Here is an 11,455-nt window from a genome sequence, read left to right as displayed (position 1 = left end):
GTCCAGAACAAGGAGCCACAGTTTAAGAATAAGGGGTAGGCCATTTAGAACTGAGATAAGGAAAAACTTTTTCAGTCAGAGAGTTGTGAATCTGTGGAATTCTCTGCCTCAGAAGGCAGTGGAGGCCAATTCTCTGAATGTGTTCAAGAGAGAGCTAGATAGAGCTCTTAAGGATAGCAGAGTCACAGGGTATGGGGAGAAGGCAGGAACGGGGTACTGATTGAGAATGATCAGCCATGATCACATTGAATGGCGGTGCTGGCTCGAAGGGCCGAATGGCCTCCTCCTGCACCTATTGTCTATTGTCTATTATCTATCTTCGGTTTCCTCCCACACTCCAAAGACGTACAGGTATGTAGGTTAATTGGCTGGGCAAAATGTTTTTTAAAAATTGTCCCTAGTGTGTGTTGGATAGTGTTAATGTGCGGGGATCGCTGGGCGGCGCGGACCCGGTGGGCCGAAGGGCCTGTTTCCGCGCTGTATCTCTAAATCTAAAAAATCTAACCCACAGCCAACAATGGACCATTGTGGGCTCCACCTTTCCTTGATCATCGTTACTCTTTTGCATATCTTTCATTGATTTGTTCTATATCTCGCTCTATATCACTGTCTGTATCTCTCGTTTCCCTATTCCCCGCCACTCCGTCTGAAGAAGGGTCTCGACCCGAAACATCACCCATTCCTTTTGTCCAGAGATGCTTCCTGACCCGCTGAGTTCCATGATCCAGCTTTTTGTGTCTATCTCCAGTTCAAACCAGCATCAGCTCAAACTCCATCATCAAGTTTGCTGATGACACTGTGGTGGTGGGCCGGATCTCCAACAACGATGAGAAGGCCTACCGGGAGGAGGTGGCTGATCTGGTGCCAGGACAATAGCCTCCTCTTGAATGTCACTAAAACAAAGGAGCTGATTGTGGACTTCAGAAGGGCTAAACATCCAAGGACGTACACGCCACTGGAGATAAATGGGTCGATTGTGGATAGGGTGAGCAGTTTTAAATACTTGGGAGTCCGCATCACAGAGGATCTGACGTGGGCAATGCACATTGCCGCACTGGTGGGTAAGGCTAAGCAGCGCCTTTACCACCTTAGACAACTGAGGAAATTCAGAGTGTCTCTGAAGATCCTTCATTGCTTCTACTCTGGGGCTGTAGAGAGCATCCTGTCCGGCAACATTACAGTCTGGTTTGGGAACAGCTCTGCCCAGGACAGGATGGCCCTGCAGAGAGTAGTGCGTTCGGCAGAACGCACCATGGGAACTACACTCGTCCCCCTGCAGGACCTATACATCAGGAGGTGCAGATCCAGAGCAAGTAAGATCATGAGGGACCCCTGCCACCCCAGTAACGGACTGTTCCAGATGCTTCGATCAGGCAAACGCCTCCGCTGTCACGCTGTGAAAACGGAGAGGATGAGACGGAGCTTCTTCCCACAGGCCATCAGGACTGTCAACTTTTATAACCCCAGAGACTAATTTTTTGTCGACACTAATAGTAACTTATTAACTTTATTTATATGCTGTAACTGTAATTCTTTTTGTGCACAACCCGCAGGCATTGCCACTTTCATTTCACTGCACATCGTGTATGTGTATGTGACAAATAAATTTGACTTGACTTGACTTGACTTGCAGTTCCTTCCGACAAGACATTTTGGCCTTTCCAGCTTGAAATCAAATTCAATCAAGTCTGATTATTTTTACAGAATTCACTAATCTCGATGAAACAAACAGAGTATCCTCTTATACGGAAAGCAATGACATTAAGCCAAACACTTGAGACTAGTCATCACTAATTGACGCAATTATTGCCACTGCAAGTCAGTGGTCGCAAGATACACATTGAACGTCAGTAGTCAACATTACAGCCACCACATACTGTATGCCAAACGCAAAGATTAGTTTAGTTTCGAGACACAACACGGAAACTGGCCCTTTGGCCCAATGAGTCCAGCGATCCCCCTACACAAAACACAACATTTACACACACAAGCGACAATTAACCTGCAAACCTCGATCAAGGTCTTTGGAGTGTGGCAGGAAACCGGGGCAACTGGAGAAAACCCACACGGGTCACAGAGACAATGTCCAAAACCAACCATAGTCAAGACTCAACCTGGGTCTCTAGCGCTTTAAGCAGCAACTCTACCGCTAGGCCACTGTGCTTCCCTCAGTAAAATGTCCCTATTGCCTAGGATAGAAACATTGACAATAGACAATAGGTGCAGGAGGAGGCCATTCGGCCCTTCGAGCCAGCACCGCCATTCAATGTGATCATGGATGATCAATCTCAATCAGTACCCCGTTCCTGCCTTCTCCCCATACCCCCTGACTCCGCTATCCTTAAGAGCTCTATCCAGCTCTCTCTTGAATGCATTCAGAGTACTGGCCTCCACTGCCTTCTGAGGCAGAGAATTCCACAGATTCACAACTCTCTGACTGAAAAAGTTTTTCCTCATCTCAGTTCTAAATGGCCTACCCCTTATTCTTAAACTGTGGCCCCTTGTTCTGGACTCCCCCAACATTGGGAACATGTTTCCTGCCTCTAACATGTCCAACCCCTTAATAATCTTATACGTTTCGATAAGATCTCCTCTCATCCTTCTAAAATCCAGTGTATACAAGCCTAGTCGCTCCAGTCTTTCAACATATGATAGTCCCGCCATTCCGGGAATTAACCTAGTGTGCGGGTGATCATTGTCGGCGTGGACTCCCTGGGCCAAGGGGCCTTGTTTCCACGCTGTATCTCTAAACCAAACACAATCCCCTCCCTTACCAAGAACGCACGAGGATGGGGTTGAGAGGGAAAGATAAATCAGCCATGATTGAATAGGAAAATAACTGCAGAAGCTGCTACAAATCAAATGTAACCACAAAATGCTGGAGTAACTCAGCGGGTCAAGGCAGCATCTCTGGAGAGGAGTGGGTGATGTTTTGGGTCGAGACCCTTCTTCAGACTGATGTGACTGATTCACACATCAGTCTGAAGAAGGGCCTCGACCCGAAAACGTCACCCATTCCTTCTCTCCAGAGGTGCTGCCTGACCTGCTGGGTTACTCCAGCATTTCGTGACCGCCACGATTGAATGGTGGAGCAGACTCGATGGGCCGAATGCCCTAATTCTGCTCCCACGACGTATGAATTTAGAGGGCACAGCTGAAAGGTGGAAGAGGGTAAGTTTAATGGAGGAGTGTGGGGCAAGTTATCTTTACACACATCGAGAGTGTGGTGGGGGCCTGGAACGCCACCTGCCGTGTGTGGTGGTGGAGGCAGATATCATATCATATCATATCATATATATACAGCCGGAAACAGGCCTTTTCGGCCCATCAAGTCCGTGCCGCCCAGCGATCCCCATACATTAACACTATCCTACACCCACTAGGGGCAATTTTTACATTTACCCAGCCAATTAACCTACATACCTGTACGTCTTTGGAGTATAAAGACGTACTATACTATAGTGGCATTTAAGAGGCTGTATAGAGAGGCACATGGAAGAGCAGGAATAGAAGGATATGGATCATGTACAGGCAGATGAGGTGCTTTTAACTTGGCATCATGTTTGGCACCAGGCGGCACGGTAGCGCAGCGGTAGAGTTGCTGCTTTACAGCGAATGCAGCGCCGGAGACTCAGGTTCGATCCTGACTACGGGTGCTGCACTGTAAGGAGTTTGTACGTTCTCCCCGTGACCTGCGTGGGTTTTCTCCGAGATCTTCGGTTTCCTCCCACACTCCAAAGACGTACAGGTATGTAGGTTAATTGGCTGGGTAAATGTAAAAAAATTGTCCCCAGTGGGTGTAGGATAGTGTTAATGTACGGGGATCACTGGGCGGCACGGACTTGGAGGGCCGAAAAGGCCTGTTTCCGGCTGTATATATATGATATGATATATGATATAACATTGTCGGCCAACTGCCCCTTTCCTGTGCTCTGCTACGTTCTAAGTTCTGCTGCGCAGAACTGTCAATGGATTGTTACTGTACGGCATTGGTAAAGCACAACCAAGGATAATGGCTTTGCAGAGTAGGTGCCTGGGCCATTAAGGATATCACAGAATGCTGGAGTAACTCAGCAGGTCAGGCAGCATCTAGGAGAGAGGGAATGGGTGGCGTTTCAGGTCGAGACCCTTCTTCAGACTGAGTGTAAGAAAATAACTGCAGATGCCGGTACAAATCGAAGGTATTTACTCACAAAATGCTGGAGTAACTCAGCAGGTCAGGCAGCATCTCCTGGAGTGAAGGAATGGGTGACGTTTCGTGTCGAGGCCCTTCTTCAGACTGATGTCAGGGGGGGCGGGACAAAGGAAGGATATAGGTGGAGGCAGGAAATTAGAGGGAGAACTGGGAAGGGGTTTCAGACTGATGTCAGGGGGGCGGGACAAAGAAAGGATATAGGTAGAGACAGGAAGATAGAGGGACAACTGGGAAGGGGGAGAGGGGGACAGAGGAACTATTTAAAGTTGGAGAAGTCAATGTTCATACCGCTGGGCTGCAAGCTGCCCAAGCGAAATACGAGGTGCTGTTCCTCCAATTTCCGGTGGGCCTCACTATCGCACTGAAGGAGGCCCATGACAGAAAGGTCAGACTGGGAGTGGGAGGGGGAGTTGAAGTGCTCAGCCACCGGGAGATCAGGTTGGGTTGAGGCGGACTGAGCGAAGGTGTTGAGCGAAACGATCGCCGAGCCTGCGTTTGGTCTCGCCGACGTAGAGAAGTCGACATCTGGAGCAGCGGATACAACAGATGAGGTTGGAGGAGGTGCAGGTGAACCCCTGTCTCACCTGGAAAGACTGTTTGGGTCCTTGGGAAATTAAGGACATTACTTTCCCAATGGGACTGTTATTTATGGAAGACCCACCAAGTCATGTGCTGGAGTTAACTGTAAGATAGACGCAAAATGCTGGAGTAACTCAGCGAGACAGGCAGCGTCTCTGGAGAGAAGGAATGGGTGACGTTTCAGGTCGAAATCTTCAAGAAGGGTCTTCCATTCCTTCTCTCCAGAGATGCCGCCTGTCCCGCCGAGTTACTCCAGCATTTGGTGCCTACCTTCGATTTAAACCAGTTAACATACTGGAGTTAACATGTCACAGGTTGAAGTTGAGGGAAATTATTACGCCACAGTGAGGTGCCTGTTACACTCAAAAGCAATTCCTCAGTGATTGAATTTAAAGATCGCTGATCAGCAATAAAGCTGCAATTATTTATCAATGCATCAATTGTTAACCAAGACTCGCTGGAGCACAATGTTCTGATAAGGAAACAAGCTCACCAGTTGAATGCTACAAAGAGGCTGCTTTTATCAGTGGAGGATTTGACCAATAGACAATAGGTGCAGGAGGAGGCCATTCGGCCCTTCGAGCCTGCACCGCCATTCAATGTGATCATGGCTGATCATTCTCAATCAGTACCCCGTTCCTGCCTTCTCCCCATACCCCCTGACTCCGCTATCTTTAAGAGCTCTACCTAGCTCTCTCTTGAAAGCATCCAGAGAATTGACCTCCACTGCTTTCTGAGGCAGAGAATTCCACAGAATTCCACAGATTCACAACTCAGGGCGGCACGGTGGCGCAGCAGTAGAGTTGCTGCCTTACAGCAAATGCAACGCCAGAGACTCAGGTTCGATCCTGGCTACGGGCGCTGTCTGTACGGAGTTTGTACGTTCTCCCCGTGACCTGCATGGGTTTTCTCCGAGATCTTCGGTTTCCTCCCACACTCCAAAGACGTACAGGTATGTAGGTTAATTGACTGGGTAAATGTGAAATTTGTCCCTAGTGTAAGATAGTGTTAGTGTGCGGGGATCGCTGGGCTGTGCGGACTCGGTGGGCCGAAGGGCCTGTTTCTGCGCTGTATCTCTAAATAAAAAATTAAAAAATTAAAAAACTCTCCGAGTGAAAAAGTTTTTCCTCATCTCCGTTCTAAATGGCCTACCCCTTACTCTTAAACTGTGGCCCCTGGTTCTGGACTCCCCCAACATTGGGAACATGTTTCCTGCCTCTAACGTGTCCAATCACTTAATAATCTTGTACGTTTCGATAAGATCCCCTCTCATCCTTCTAAATTCCAGTGTATACAAGCCTAGTCGCTCCAGTCTTTCAACATACGACAGTCCCGCCATTCCGGGAATTAACCTAGATGGCAATGCGGCCTTGGTGTCATGGCAAGTGGGCAGATTTGGAGATGTACAGAGATGGGAGTGTGGGAGAGCCAGCGTGGGCCAAAGGGCCCATTTCTATACTACGTCTCTGAGCTAAACTCAAGTGCACAGGCTGGAATCATGAGCAAAACACAAAGTGCTGGAGGAATGTTGGCCTTCATAACAAGAGGAGTTGAGTATAGGAGCAAAGAGGTCCTTCTACAGTTGTACCGGGCCCTGGTGAGACCACACCTGGAGTACTGTGTGCAGTTTTGGTCTCCAATTTTGAGGAAGGATATTCTTGCTATTGAGGGCGTGCAGCGTAGGTTCACTAGGTTAATTACCGGAATGGCGGGACTGTCATATGTTGAAAGGCTGGAGCAATTAGGATTGTATACACTGGAATTTAGAAGGATGAGGGGGGATCTTATTGAAACATATAAGATAATTAGGGGATTGGACACATTAGAGGCAGGAAACATGTTCCCAATGTTGGGGGAGTCCAGAACAAGGGGCCACAGTTTAAGAATAAGGGGTAGGCCATTTAGAACGGAGATGAGGAAGAACTTTTTCAGTCAGAGAGTGGTGAAGGTGTGGAATTCTCTGCCTCAGAAGGCAGTGGAGGCCAGTTCGTTGGATGCTTTCAAGAGAGAGCTGGATAGAGCTCTTAAGGATAGCGGAGTGAGGGGGTATGGGGAGAAGGCAGGAACGGGGTACTGATTGAGAGTGATCAACCATGATCGCATTGAATGGCGGTGCTGGCTCGAAGGGGCGAATGGCCTCCTCCTGCACCTATTGTCTATTGTCTATTGGATCCGTGGGTCAGGCAGCATGTGTGGAGGGGGAGTTCCCAGTGTTGGAGGGAGTCCAGAACCAGGGGCCACAGCTTAAGAATAAGGGGTAGGCCATTTAGAACGGAGATGAGGAAAAACTTTTTCACTCAGAGAGTTGTGAATCTGTGGAATTCTCTGCCTCAGAAGGCAGTGGGGGTCAATTCTCCGGATGTTCTCAAGAGAGAGTTAGATAGAACGCTTAAGGATAGCAGAGTGAGGGGGTATGGGGAGAGGGCATGAACGGGGTACCGATTGTGGATGATCAGCCATGATCACATTGAATTGCAGTGCTGGCTCAAATGGCCGAATGGCCTCCTCCTGCACCTATTGTCTATTGGAATGGACAGGGAGATATTTTGGGGTAGGGACTTTCTTCAAGCTAAGTCATATGTGTATTCCCTCCACAGATGCTACCTGACCCACTAACTTCCTCGATGTGCTGTGCACACAATATTCCAGACCAGATCTAAACAGGCCTCTAAAACTGGTGCAAGGTGCCTCGACATTTGTACACTAAAACCTCTTGCAATATGAAAACAGCCCCCCCTTATCTTCCCAAAATCATTTACTTCGCCTGCATGTAAACGTTTTAACACTGACACCATTTACTCACAGTAGCCATATTAAAAACCCTCCCTGTTACTACCGCTTAGAATTACCTCATATTCATTTGTATGAGATTTCATTTACTGCGCTTTTGCCCATTCATTTTCATTAGATCTAGTTTAATTTTCGAGATACAGCGTAGAAAACAGGCCCTTCAGCCCACACCGACCAGCGTTCACCCTGTACACTAGCACGATCCTACACACGAGGGACAATTAACTTACAAACATAGAAAATAGGTGCAGGAGTAGGCCATTCGGCCCTTTGAGCCTGCACCGCCATTCAATATGATCATAACTGATCATCCAACTCAGTATCCCGTACCTGCCTTCTCTCTATACCCCCTGATCCCTTTAGCCACAAGGGCCACATCTAACTCCCTCTTAAATATAGCCAATGAACTGGCCTCAACTACCTTCTGTGGCAGAGAATTCCACAGATTCACTACTCTCTGCGTGGAAAAAAAAACGTTCTCATCTCGGTCCTAAAAGACTTCCCCCTTATCCTTAAACTGTGACCCCTTGTTCTGGACTTCCCCAGCATCGGGAACAATCTTCCTGCGTCTAGCCTGTCCAACCCCTTAAGAATTTTGTACGTTTCTATAAGATCCCCCCCTCAATCTTCTAAATTCCAGCGAGTACAAGCCGAGTCTATCCAGTCTTTCTTCGTATGAAAGTCCTGCCATCCCAGGAATCAATCTGGTGAACCTTCTCTGTACTCCCTCTATGGCAAGAATGTCTTTCCTCAGATTAGGAGACCAAACCTATTTGTCTTTCGAATGTGGGAGGAATATGGAGCACCCAGAGATTTGTCATGCAGTCACAGGGAGAACGAACAAACTCCATACAGACAGCACCCACAGTCAAGACTGAACCTGGGTCTCAATAGACAATAGACAATAGACAATAGGTGCAGGAGTAGGCCATTCAGCCCTTCGAGCCAGCACCGCCATTCAATGCGATCATGGCTGATCACTCTCAATCAGTACCCCGTTCCTGCCTTCTCCCCATACCCCCTCACTCCGCTATCCTTAAGAGCTCTATCCAGCTCTCTCTTGAAAGCATCCAACGAACTGGCCTCCACTGCCTTCTGAGGCAGAGAATTCCACACCTTCACCACTCTCTGACTGAAAAAGTTCTTCCTCATCTCCGTTCTAAATGGCCTACCCCTTATTCCTAAACTGTGGCCCCTTGTTCTGGACTCCCCCAAAATTGGGAACATGTTTCCTGCCTCTAATGTGTCCAATCCCCTAATTATCTTATATGTTTCAATAAGATCCCCCCTCATCCTTCTAAATTCCAGTGTATACAAGGCACTATGAGGCAGCAACTCTACCACTGCAACACCATGTTGCCCTCCATCCCTTCCTCTCCCTAAACTTCATTTGCATCCTCCTCACTGTCTTTACACATTTGCCTCCTGCCAGGTCAACACATTGCCATTGTCCTCAGATCCCATCAATTCTACTTTGAGTCAGTATAAACCAAGTGGACCCGTTGGGGTTGGACAGGCTAGATGCGGGAAGATTGTTCCCGATGTTGGGGGAGTCCAGAACCAGGGGTCACAGCTTAAGGATAAGGGGGAAGTCTTTTAGGTCCGAGATGAGAAAACATTTCTTCACACAGAGAGTGGTGAGTCTGTGGAATTCTCTGCCACAGAAGGTAGTTGAGGCCAGTTCATTGGCTATATATAAGAGGGAGTTAGATGTGGCCCTTGTGGCTAAAGGGATCAGGGGGTATGGAGAGAAGGCAGGTACGGGGTACTGAGTTGGATGATCAGCCATGATCATATTGAATGGCGGTGCAGGCTCGAAGGGCCGAATGGACTACTCCTGCACCTACTTTCGATGTTTCTATGTTGGGCCCAAACCTCTCCCGCATTGGTGCAGCACCCTCCCCTCCCCCACTCACCCCTCCCCCCAAACCCCTCCCCCTTTCTCCCCCCCCACTCCAACTACCTCATCCTCCCCCCTCCCTAGGAGATAAATTTAAACTTTAAAATGTGAATAACTTTAAAAATATAACACCGATTTCAATGGAACTTCTTCCATTAGCACCAAAGAGACGACATTGAGTAAGGTGGGCCTTAAATTGTCGAGCTATCATGTACCGTTTTGGCTGTAGTTCAGGAACAAACAAACAAACAAACAAACGAGAGTTTTAGTATATAAGATACGGCATACAAACAAAGAACAGCTCAGGTCCACAGTGCCTATGCCAAGCGTAATGCCAAGTTTATCCCTTTTGCCCGCACGTGATCCATAGCCCATCATGCCAGTGCGCCAATCTAAAAGCCACTTAAACTCTACTGTTGTATCTGCTTTCACCACCACTATGGGAGCAAACAAAAACATCTTGTTAACATTCACAGAGAGCATATTATAAATATTAGTCCTGTCTCTGTGTAGGAGATGCTGGGATTAAATCGAAGGTAGACACAAAATGCTGGAGTAACTCAGCAGGTCACGCAGCATCTCTGGAGGGAAGGAATGGGTGACGTTTCGGGTCGAGACCCTTCTTCAGAATCATGAATGAGACGGAGTGTTCACTGGAGTTTCGAAGGATGAGAGGGGATCTTATAGAAGCATATAAAATTATAAAAGGACTGGACAAGCTAGATGCAGGAAAAATGTTCCCAATGTTGGGCGAGTCCAGAACCAGGGGGTACAGTCTTAGAATAAAGGGGAGGCCATTTAAAACTGAGGTGAGAAGGAACTTTTTCACCCAGAGAGTTGTGAATTTGTGGAATTCACTGTCACAGAGGGCAGTGGAGGCCAAATCATTGGATGGATTTAAGAGAGAGTGTAATAGAGCTCTAGGGGCTAGTGGAATCAAGGGATATGGGGAGAAGGCAGGCACGGGTTATTGATTGTGGATGATCAGCCATGATCACAATGAATGGCGGTGCTGGCTTGAAGGGCCGAATGGCCTCCTCCTGCACCTATTTTCTATGTTTTCTATGTCACCCATTCCTTCTCTCCAGATATGCTGCCTGCCCTGCTGAATTACTCCAGCATTTTGTGTATTCCTTAGCCTTGTCACTAACACACATTGCCGCACTGGTGAGTAAGGCAGCGCCTTTACCACCTCAGACAGCTGAGGAAATTCAGAGTTTCTCTGAGGATCCTTCAGTGCTTCTACTCTGGGGCTGCAGAAAGCATCTTGTCCGGCGACATCTCAATCTGGTTTGGGAACAGCTCTGCCCAGGACAGGAAGGCCCTGCGGAGAGTAGTGCGTTCGGCTGAACGCACTATGGGAACTACACTCGCCCCCCTGCAGGACCTATACATCAGGAGGTGCAGATCCAGAGCCAGCAACATTATGGGGGACCCCTGCCACCCCAGCAACGGACTGTTCCAGCTGCTACGGTCAGGCAAACGCCTCCGCTGTCACGCTGTGAAAACAGAGAGGATGAGACGGAGTTTCTTCCCACAGGCCATCAGGACTGTTAACTCTCATATCTCCAGGGACCAATTTAATTTACTGTATTAATTTATTTTTTGTGTTGAATTTTTTTTCTTCCTATTCTGCTTTGTAGTTTAGCACAATCCGCAGGCGTTGCCCCTTTCATTTCACTGCACATCCTGTATATGTGGTTGACAAATAAACTTGACTTGACTAGGTCAGTTACTAGATATAATCCTGCAGTTAGCTTAGTTTAGAGTCCACATCGATCATCGATCACCGTACACTTTTACAGACAATAGGTGCAGGAGGAGGCCATTCAGCCCTTCGAGCCAGCACCGCCACTCAATGTGTTCATGGCTGATCATTCTCAATCAGTACCCCGTTCCTGCCTTCTCCCCATACCCCCTGACTCCGCTATCCTTAAGAGCTCTATCTAGCTCTCTCTTGAATGCATTCAGTGAATTGGCCTCCACTGCCT

Source organism: Rhinoraja longicauda, chromosome 19, assembly GCF_053455715.1.
Source record: "Rhinoraja longicauda isolate Sanriku21f chromosome 19, sRhiLon1.1, whole genome shotgun sequence".
Taxonomy (NCBI): domain Eukaryota; kingdom Metazoa; phylum Chordata; class Chondrichthyes; order Rajiformes; family Arhynchobatidae; genus Rhinoraja; species Rhinoraja longicauda.
The sequence above is the reverse complement of the archived record's forward strand: the minus strand, read 5'-3'. Positions refer to the sequence as shown.